Below are 10,510 nucleotides of genomic sequence, written 5' to 3'. Positions count from 1 at the left end.
TGCCAATTTTCACTTTGCATTTTGGCAAAGGTCATCAAACACCCCATTTCCAACATTCAGCACATCTAATATCCCTGAAGGGCTGGCTATCATCTATGTATGCACTTGTATGTACACTTGTCCTCACAAGCCTGCAGACCTAGTCACATATACACATGCCTGGGAGTGGCACAAAGTACTCAGGGAATGTGGACATTAAAAAATTATCTTGGGAAATAATCATGGGATTAAGATCGTGCATTAAGGTCAATATGCAAATAATTGCATCAAGTATTGACTATTTTTTATGAGACAACACCAACATATCCCTTAGGGACTAAACATTTTATCTTTTTCTCTTCAATGGTTGATTTTCTTTTATAGCTATAAAATGAAAACAATGAGCAATTATGATTTTCAAAAAATCTCAAGTAAATACAAAATTGTTTAAATGCTAAAACTATGAGTATCTTTCCCTTGTTGTGTTTGAGTCACTCATCTCAGATACGTTGGTCACATTCGTTAAGGCTGAACCTTATTTTATGAAATCCTGAAAATTTATTCTCATATAAGGGTATCTGGAGTTCTGCAAGAGCATTAGAATAAGCTCAATCTGTTCTTAACATAACAAACTACATGGTTCCTATGTGAACATTGCCCTTCTTCATTCAAAGTCAGATAGCATGAGAGTTGATATGACTCACAGTTTCCCGACACTGGTGGAACTAGTTTACATCTACAGCCCCTTGAATACCATCAAAGATGAACTTGATTCTTCCCAAGTACAAGCAACCTTTAGAAGATCTCATTCTAGATAAGTTTAGCAATAGAATTAGATCAGTTAAAATCAGAAAAAGAGCTGAGAAAGCCGTTTTGTTAACCACCATGCTGTACCTAGACAAGTCAATATTTAAACTTTCTTACACAGACGTTTATACATCAAAGCGGCTTGGTAATGTTAATTTTGGTGAGGAATATCAACATCTTGATGATACAAGTGAACGTGTAGAGACATATTTAAACCACAAAGGAAGCCACAGATAGATGATCAATAGCATGTTATGTGAAGCCCAGGAGGCCAGGTTACATTTCTCTACTTCATTGAAATGTTGCCATTTTTCTCAGCAGTCTCAAATTCTAAAACTATTCTATATGTTCTCCTTTTTTTTCCTTTTGTTAATCCTCACCCAAGGCTATTCTTCCATTGATTTTAGAGAAATTGCAAGAGAGGGAGGGAGAGAGAGAGAGAGAGAGAGAGAGAGAAACATCAATGTGAAAGAGACCTCATCAATTAGTTGCCTCCCACACTGGCCCCTACTGGGCCAGGGATTAAACCTGCAACTCAGGTATGTACCCTTGACCAGAATCAAACCTAAGCTCCTTCAGTGGGTGGGCCAATGCTCTAACCACTGAGCACACCAGCCAGGGTTGTTCTTTTTTAAAAAACCCTAAGTGTTAGAACCGTGGTCCAATGTATCTCAATATTTACACAGATAAATAGAATGAGTACATAGAAAGAAAATAGACGATAAAGTCCAATAGAATTACATTAGGACCCTGCTATGTAAATTACTTAATTTCCTTCCACCCAAATTTCTTCATCTGTTAAAAAAAAAAAAGATAATGACCTGGGGATGGGAGGAAGGGGGGGAGGGTAAGAGGGGGCAGAATGGGAAATATTTGTACTACTATCAACAATAAAAATACATTTAAAAAAAGATAATCAAAGAACTAATAAACACTCTAGAGCAAAGACCTATTAGTACAGTGGCTAAGAATCAAATCTCATCATGCTAAGCTTGGAATCACCCTGTAGCAAATGCCCCAACACTGCCCCTGGTAGACACATCCCAGATTCTGTGGCAAGTTCATCACCCTTAGTAGTTGATGCTAAGAGGATGGGTTGTGGTAACAGGATGAGCTTTCTTCCACAATCCATCTGTGGCCCATACCTTCCTCCCCAATCTCCTGGGCTTAGGTAGTATGAAGGCAGAAACCAGAGCTTAATAATAATAACAATAGTATCATCTCCCTCAGATCCTTTCCGAAAGGAGGGAGTGTACAAATGTTGAAATAAATAAACAAATTACAGAGCAGGGAGGTGACCATAGAGTCTTATGAAAAGTGAAGAGTGTAGGTTTTGGAGTCAGACAGATGTGCCCTCCGCCAATAGTTCTTAGCTGTGTGCTCTCCCATGAGTTTCTTAACCTCCCAGAGCCTTAGTTATTTCATATGGAACAACAATAGCTGCTTAAAAGGGTTATTGTTGGGATGAAAAGATATAGTATATATAAAATGACTTAGGCACATTCCCAGACCTGTTCTGTCCTATAAATATTAGTGTACTTCCAATGTGCACAGATACATTGACCTCAAAGTAGGAAGAAATGCAGAGAGAAGATAGAAATTTAAAGGTTCAAACAGCAAAATAATTGATGTGCTACTGGCAGGAGTACTTAAAAGTTTAAAGGATGGGCAAGGAGTTAATGTACCAGTCTAATACTGATTCAGATTTAGAAAGGGCAAAAATATGATGTCTTCAATTATGCCATGAATAAAAGAGGAAATGCGAGTTAAGAAAAGACAAAGAGCTACCCAAGACAAAATACATAAAAGTTTGAAAGGGTCATGTATTCAGTTAGCCCTTTACTACTAGCAATTAGCAAGTTAAACATAAAAAGAATAGCATTTATAGTGGAATGGGTTTTTTCTGGTGATAAAAGTAAAAAACAAATGTCATTTTTTAACATTTAAGTCCAGAAGAATAAAAACAAGAAAATAACAAGCACCAATTTATCTAAAGATATAGCATTTATTTGTCCATTTGTTTATTTATTTCACAAATAAACCAGGCACTGTTTCAAGTAACAAAGATCCAATAGGGGACAAAAGAAAAGTCATCACTTCTCAGAGGGTTCTATGGGGGAGAGAGTACACAAAGAAAGTACAAATAAGTCACTTAGAATAAAAACAAGAAAATAACAAGCACCAATTTATCTAAAGATATAGCATTTATTTGTCCATTTGTTTATTTATTTCACAAATAAACCAGGCACTGTTTCAAGTAACAAAGATCCAATAGGGGACAAAAGAAAAGTCATCACTTCTCAGAGGGTTCTATGGGGGAGAGAGTACACAAAGAAAGTATAAATAAGTCACTTGGAAAGGAGACATACGTAATACTTTCAACAACAAAGAATTAAAGAAAAATAATAATAATAGTCCTAAAATTAATATAAATAAATAAAACAAAAGAGGATAAAAAAGTCACTTGGTGGTATGTGCTATTTTAATATGCTGTCCAAGTGGGGAGGAAATATTGGGATAAGGCTAAGAAACCTAACATTGAACACAACAGAAACAAATGAACAGAACTAAATAGAATCACACCGAGAAAATAATTACGTAAAAGTAACCTTGGAACGTAGAATACTATAACATTTTCCACATAAACTCTGAGGAAAAAACTGCAAACATATTTTGAACTGCATTCAATAAGTTTATTATTAGTAATATTGTTGTTCTTGTACTTTTGTATATTACAAAATATTACAAAATAAGTATATTTTTACTTATTAAAATAAAACATGTAAGTTAATATTAATGTTATTAGGAACCAAGATTTCCAAGTTAAAAAGATAAGAAAAAAAGAACTAGAATGTTAAACTTTGAACTGAGCTATCAATATAAACTTATGAGTTATCACATGGGGAGATGACATGTAGGCACATTTCTAAAGGTAGTAAAGGCACCAGCCCTTCCTGGTGGAGGTAAAAGTAGACAGAGAGGCTCAGTGGAAAGGGAGGGTGTTTGGTGGGTATTAGAAACAAAGGGAACTAGTGTGGCTGCAACCAACAGATTGAGGAAAAGAGTGGTAGAGAATGAATTCAGAGAGCAGAAATGCCAACTGAGAAGGCCTTTGTAGGCCAAGACATAGATCTGGCTTCTATTTTGGAGGCTTGGAGCAGAAGAGTGAGAGGATTGGATATATTTTAAAGGCTCACTCTCAGAAAGGAGCATGGAGGGCAGAAGTGCTGATGGAAAGACCCCAGTTAAGAGACCTCAGCAGTGAGCAAGCCAAGACTCAATGGAGCAGTGGAGATGGTGGAAAGTGGTTAGATTCTGGGTCGTTTGAAAGGGGAAGTGAATTTATTTACTGTTGGATGGGCTGTGGATATGAAAGAAAGAGACAAATTCAGGAAAGATGTCAGATATTTGACTTGAACAACTGGATGGATGACTTTCCCCTTATTGAGATAAGGAAGACTAGAGGAGGAACAGATTTAGAGACTGGCAGCTGGGAATTAAAAAATTTGGATATATAGAGGTCAAGTTTGAGATACCTATTGGTCGTCCATGTGGAGATGTTTAAAAACATCACTGATAGCCCTGACCGGTTTTTATGTAACAACAAAAACCCTGTAACAAAAAATACTTATTAAATATTTGATGCATTAAAGTCAGGTACAGTCAATATAGGTTGCTGTCATTGTTCTTAGTTAATGTAACAAGGCAAAAAAATTACATAAAGAAATAACTTAAGCCCTGACTGGTTTGGCTCAGTGGATAGAGCGTCGGCCTGCGGACTCAAGGGTCCCAGGTTCGATTCCAGTCAAGGGCATGTACCTTGGTTGCGGGCACATCCCCAGTAGAGGGTGTGCATCGATCCATGGACTGATATGTCCTGGCTTCAATTCTGGTCCAGGTCATGTCCCTCAGTTGCAGGCACGTGTGGGAGATAACCAATTGATGTGTCTCTCTCACATTGATATTTTTCTCTGTCTGTCTCTACCCCTCTCTTCACTCTCTCTCTAAAAAAATAAATAAATAAATAAAATCAATGAAAAAATATCTCCTGGTGAGAATGAATAAAAATATCACTGATACTTGTATATAATTTATATGTTAATAACAAAGTGAGGTCATATACTCTATTCAGTTTTGAAATATCACAGGAGTATTTTTTCTAACTTTAAGTATTCTTTGAGAACATTATTTTTAAGCCTCATAATATTCAACTGGTAGATTTTACCACTCAGGAGTTTTCACAAATTAGCTTCACATTTATCATTATTATATATAATGCTTTGATAGCTTCACTGACTATCTCCATGAGGGACACATCCAAATATGGGGTCAAGAGTGTGAAACTTTTGAAACCTTTGATACATATTAAGTTGCATTCCCAAAAAGGAATACCAATTTATAGTCTCACTCTTAGGTCTGAGAGTACCTGCTTGCTTAATTATTTTTTTGCCCAAATTGAAGATGATCATTTTAAGTATATTTCCAGTTTTATAGTAAAACTTATCTATCAATGTTTAATTTGCATTTATTTGAATTTTAGTAAATTGCAACATTTCTTCCTAAGTTTATGTGTCTTTTGATTTTTTTCTTCTGCATATTATACTCTCATATCCTTTAAATTGATCACTTTTGAAATAAACATTTAACATTGAAATGATAACCATAATAGTAGTAGTAGCTAACATGAATTGTGCTAAGTGGTGCACTAAGCAATTGACACTTTAATCTTCACAACCTTATTAGTAATACTCAGTGTTCAGACAAGAACATTTAGGATTAAAAAGGTGAGATGACCTGTTTCAAGTTATACAACTAGTCAGTGCATGAACCGGGATTTGACATTCTGACTCCAAAGCCCACCAAAAGTAATCATATTTAGTAATTTGAGAAGAGAACCAGTTTGGAGACCATGGAAAAGTTTGAAATGTAAGATCTGAATTTACTCAGGTAAGAATTTACTAGGACAAATAAATCCAGTGCAGAAATGTTATTTTAGCAATTCGACTACTCTGCTTAATTGAATATCTACTAAGGGCAAAGGTTCTCAGAACACGCTGTGAGGAAATACAAAGAACAGCTTGACAAGCTCATTTCTAGCATGTGAACACCAAGCTTGCCACCCCACATATGGCTGCCCTATTATCAGATGGAAAGATCTGCTAGTTTTGAATTTTCCTGAATTATATGTAAACTTTAATCACTATATTTAAGAAGAAATGTTGGAAGAAAAATATGGGGTGCCTAAAAAGATGCTTTTGGAGAGAGAAAAACATCAGTGCGAGAGACACATCGTTTGGTTGCCTCCCACCTGGTCAAGGCCAGGGATCAAGCCTGCCACTGAGGTACATGCCCTTGGCTGGAATCGAACCCAGGACCCTTCAGTCTGCAGCCAACAAAACGAGGTTGGGCCCTGGCGACCTTCTGTATCTGGCCCATGGTCCTTGCTCTGCTCATGTCTGTCTAACTGCCTACCACACTAAGAAGTTCTGAGAGTCACTGGAGCAACCACGGCCACCTAGGGAGAACCAGAGCTCCTGGTGTGGAGCCCAGAGGCCGTAGCCTCAGATCCCCCAGTGCCCATGGGACTGGAGGTGAGGTTGGGGGTCCTGGTGCTCCTGCTGGTGCTCACTCTCATCTGCAGTCTAGTGTCCACCTGTGTGCTACGCCGGCCTGGAGCTAACCCGGAAGCCTCAGCCTTCCGCCAGAAAGCCCTGAGCCTTGTAAGCTGTTTTGTCTGGGTGCTCCTGCTGGTGCTCACTCTCATCTGCAGTCTGGTGTCCATCTGTGTGCTACGCCGGCCTGGAGCTAACCCAGAAGCCTCAGCCTTGTAAGCTGTTTTGTCTCGGCGGGGAGGAGGGGGAATTCTGGCCACCTGTCTCCTGGACCTGCTGCCTGACTCCCTGTCTGCCATAGATGAGGCCCTGGCAGCCCTGCAGGTGACGCTCCAGTTTCCCCTACAAGAGTTTATCCTGGCCATGGGCTTCTTCCTGGTCCTGGTGATGGAGCAGATCACACCGGCTTACAAGGAGCAGTCAGTGCTACCACCTCGAGAGGAGACAAGGGCATTGCTGGGAACAGTGAATGGTAGGCCACAGCACTGACATGATGGGCAAGGCCTCCCACAGGCAAGGGAGCTCTGGCAGCTCCCTCAGCCCTGCGTGCCTGTGTATTGGTCTTCTCCCTGATTCTGCACTCGGTGTTCAAGGGGCTGGCAGTGGGACTACAGTGAAACCGGGCTCGGGCCATGGAGCTGTGTCTGGCATTGCTGCTCCATACGGGTATTTTGGCCATCAGCTTGTCCCTGAGGCTGCTGCAGAGCCACCTGTGAGCAAAGGTAGTGGCTGGCTGTGGCATTCTCTTCTCATGCATGACACCTCTGGGCATTGGGCGGGGAGCAGCTCTGGCACAGTGAGCTGGCCCACTGCACCAGCTGGCCCAGTCTAAGCTGGAGGGCATGGCAGCCGGCACCTTTCTCTATATCACCTTCTTGGAAATCCTGCCCCAGGAGCTGGCCACTACTGAGCCAAGGATCCTCAAGGTCATTCTGCTCCTATCAGGCTTTGCCCTACTTACTGGCCTCCTCTTCATTCAGGTCTAAGGGGCTCCAAGAGGGGCAGGGGAGATTGGGTACCAGGTGCCCTTGATCCACCTCCCCTCAGGAATGGGGAAGGGAAGTATTGAGAACCAAAAAGTTCTCTGAGAGGTGGGAATGCAGCCTTTGGAACAATTTGACCAATGGGAAAGAAGTGGGTAGACAAAAGCCTGGTCCACAGGCTGAAGGGACAAGGCATGATAAGTCACTAGAGACATGATCAAGAGACATTAATATTAGGGAAGACACTGAGTGCTAGAATCAGGCAGACACTACACACGGACAAACTGACACTGGGGAGGCTAAAGTTGGGCATGATACCCAGGTGCTTTGGGATGGAAGTAGAGAGAACACAGGCCCAGAGTCAGCAGTTCTCTTGTTTCTAGCCCATTTCAGCCCTCTGTCATTTGGAGTGGACCCCTCCTAATTTTCTTAGCTCCTACTCTCACATCTATCTCCTTCTTTCCTTCTCCCAAGACACCAGTGCCAAGTGGCCTCTTCCTGCCAGTATTGGTTCTCTGGCTTCTCCAGTTCTGCTCGCTGTTTTTAAAGTGCCAAATAAAATGCCTCCCTCTTTCTCAAAGCACAGTGATGCACTGAGCCCTGCTCAGCACCTCAGTGAAGGGGTCCTCTTGCTCCTTATTTTAGTCCCATTCTGGATGAGCCAGAAATGTTTGCTGATTTGGGGTAGAGGGAGGGTTGGCAGATCTGCAGGCCTTACCATTGCTGCACCCTGGAAATACTGAACATGGACATGGTTCCCCAAACAGATGATAAGCATTGAGCTGCCAAAATTTTTTATACCATAGGAGCCCAAGGGGGGAAGGAGAATGTTCACCCCCAGGGGTTTTTTTTGGGGGGGGGGCGTTAGGCTGTGCACAGGGCCATATTCTCTAGAATCTATTTTACTTACTGATCTGTTTGGGGACATGTTACCCAAATAAAAGATGTTTCTATAAAAATTAATTAATTAATTAATAAGATGCTTTTGAAGCATAATTTATTTTCCTTATAGTAGATGCCCTCAAGAAATAAATAGTACTTAGACTTTAATATTTTTCCTAATATCATAAATATTTGTAGAGAGGACAGTGAGGTCCCCTCCTTCCTTTCCCACAGCCGGTCTCTGACCTCTTGGTTGTACTTTCCTTGGCAGATTTGTATATCCCCGCATGCATCGTGAGCTGTGACCCTGCCCAAGGCAGCTTCTGCTTCGTTAAGATGACTCTTGTATTTCAGGATCAAAGTTTCACTCAAAGTAAGTAGGTGGCTTTGCCTGTGACAGTAATCAGGGACAGTTCCTCTACAAGAAAGGACAGAGGAATTAGGTGAGGACCCCTGAAGGTTGTAGAAGTCTCTGCTAACCGGACAGATTCTGTTGACAATAAGGGGCAGCCAAGACAAGTAGACCCTCTATCACCTCTGAGTGAAGATGACCCAGAAAACTGAAAGCTTACATTGCTTATAAAATTAGCTGCTCCCTGTATTGACCATCAAAACTTTTAAGAGACATACATATAGTTCTTGGAAAGTCGTAAGTGATGAAGGCACTGCAAGCCTGAAGTATAGCAGGAACTTGGTTACAGCCCCCAAGGCAGGGATGTCATTGAGAGATCCCACTCTGTGCCTTGGGAAGAAATGGACATGAATGATGTAATATACTTCATGGCCTGCTGTACTCGTGCCTCCTTCAACCTTCAAAAGGACGGGTGTTTTTAAAAAATAACTGTATATCAATAAAGCTGTTAAGGCTACTGGGAACTCTTCTAGTCAAGCACAAATTTATGGGAATTAATATAATAATTATTATCATAATAAAAATAGTTGCCATTTGATACACCTTGCTATGTACCAGGCATCATGCTAAATAGGTCACATTGGCTATCTCCTTTATTACTCATTAATAACTCTTTGAGGTAGATACTATTGTTATCTACATTTCACCATATAGACATTAAGTAATGGGTGCAAAGTGTCACAGTTAGTAGATGGCAGGAGTTGAGATGTAAACCCAGATCTATCTCGTGGCAAACAGCAAGAGCTTAATTGTTACTCTGACTTTTTCCTCTGAATTAGGCAAGAATAGTTTTGTTATTAATAGGTTAATATGATATGTGCTACAGATACTTTAATATATATATACAGGCAGTCCTCGGGTTACATCAGGGACTCAACATACGTCGTTTCGTGGTTATGTCGCCATCTCCCATTTATTTATAAAAAAGAAAAAAGTTCCGTCATTTCGACGTATGTACATATGTGCTTTATGTCTTTTATTATTTATTTACCACAAGTAAAGGACAGGAATTGTTATCTTTCTTTTAATTTTTTTTACTGTTTCACTTCATTACTGCTATGTTTGTGCTCCATGTGAATGATGTAGGTGCTTATGTAGGTGGGTTCCGACTTATGGCGAAAATTGTGTTACATTGCACCATAGGAACGGATCTACGACGTAACTGGAAGACCTACTGTACTATATGTATATCCAAATATATACAGGGTGGGGGGAAATAGGTTTACGGTCTTATGTGGATAATAATACAATCCTATATAATAAAAGCCTAATATGCAAATCGACCGAACGGTGGAATGACCAGTTGGCGAGTGGGTGGCGCCAGGTCAGCCAAGGCTGGTGCCAGCGGGCAGAGGGAGGGGATGGCGATCTGGGGGCAGCAGCGACCCGCGGCAGTGGTGGAGGGGCAATGGAGGGGGCGGGGCTGGCCACTCGCCAGCTGGCACTGGCCCCCTGATCATCCTGCCGGTGGCCTCCCACAGAGGGAGTGGCAGTGGCAGTGGCAGCAGGGCGATGGGGGCGGGCTGGAGCTGCTCCCTGGTGGTCAGTGTGCTCCCACAGGGATGTCCACAGGGAGCGGGCCTAAGCCATCAGTCAGACATCCCCCAAGGGCTCCCAGACTATGAGAGGGCACAGGCCCAGCTGAGGGACCCCCCGAAGTGCACGATATTTATGCACCGAGCCTCTAGTAATTAATAAATAAAGAGGGAGAAACCAAGATGGTGGCATAGGTAAACACCTGAAATTGCTGCCTCACACAAACACTTCAAAAATACAACTAAAAGACAAAACAGACATCATCCAGAACCACAGGAAGGCTGGCTGAGTGGAAATTC

General features: G+C 41.3%; 1 pseudogene; it reads left to right on the top strand.

Moving 5' to 3' along the window:
• The first annotated feature begins 662 nt into the window (after positions 1–662).
• Positions 663–7,486, top strand: LOC102253274 (annotated as a pseudogene).
• Positions 7,487–10,510: the final 3,024 nt, after the last annotated feature.

This window comes from Myotis brandtii, unplaced genomic scaffold, assembly GCF_000412655.1.
Source record: "Myotis brandtii unplaced genomic scaffold, ASM41265v1 scaffold92, whole genome shotgun sequence".
NCBI classification, from domain to species: Eukaryota; Metazoa; Chordata; class Mammalia; order Chiroptera; family Vespertilionidae; genus Myotis; species Myotis brandtii.
This window is presented reverse-complemented; position numbering and strand designations above follow the sequence as displayed.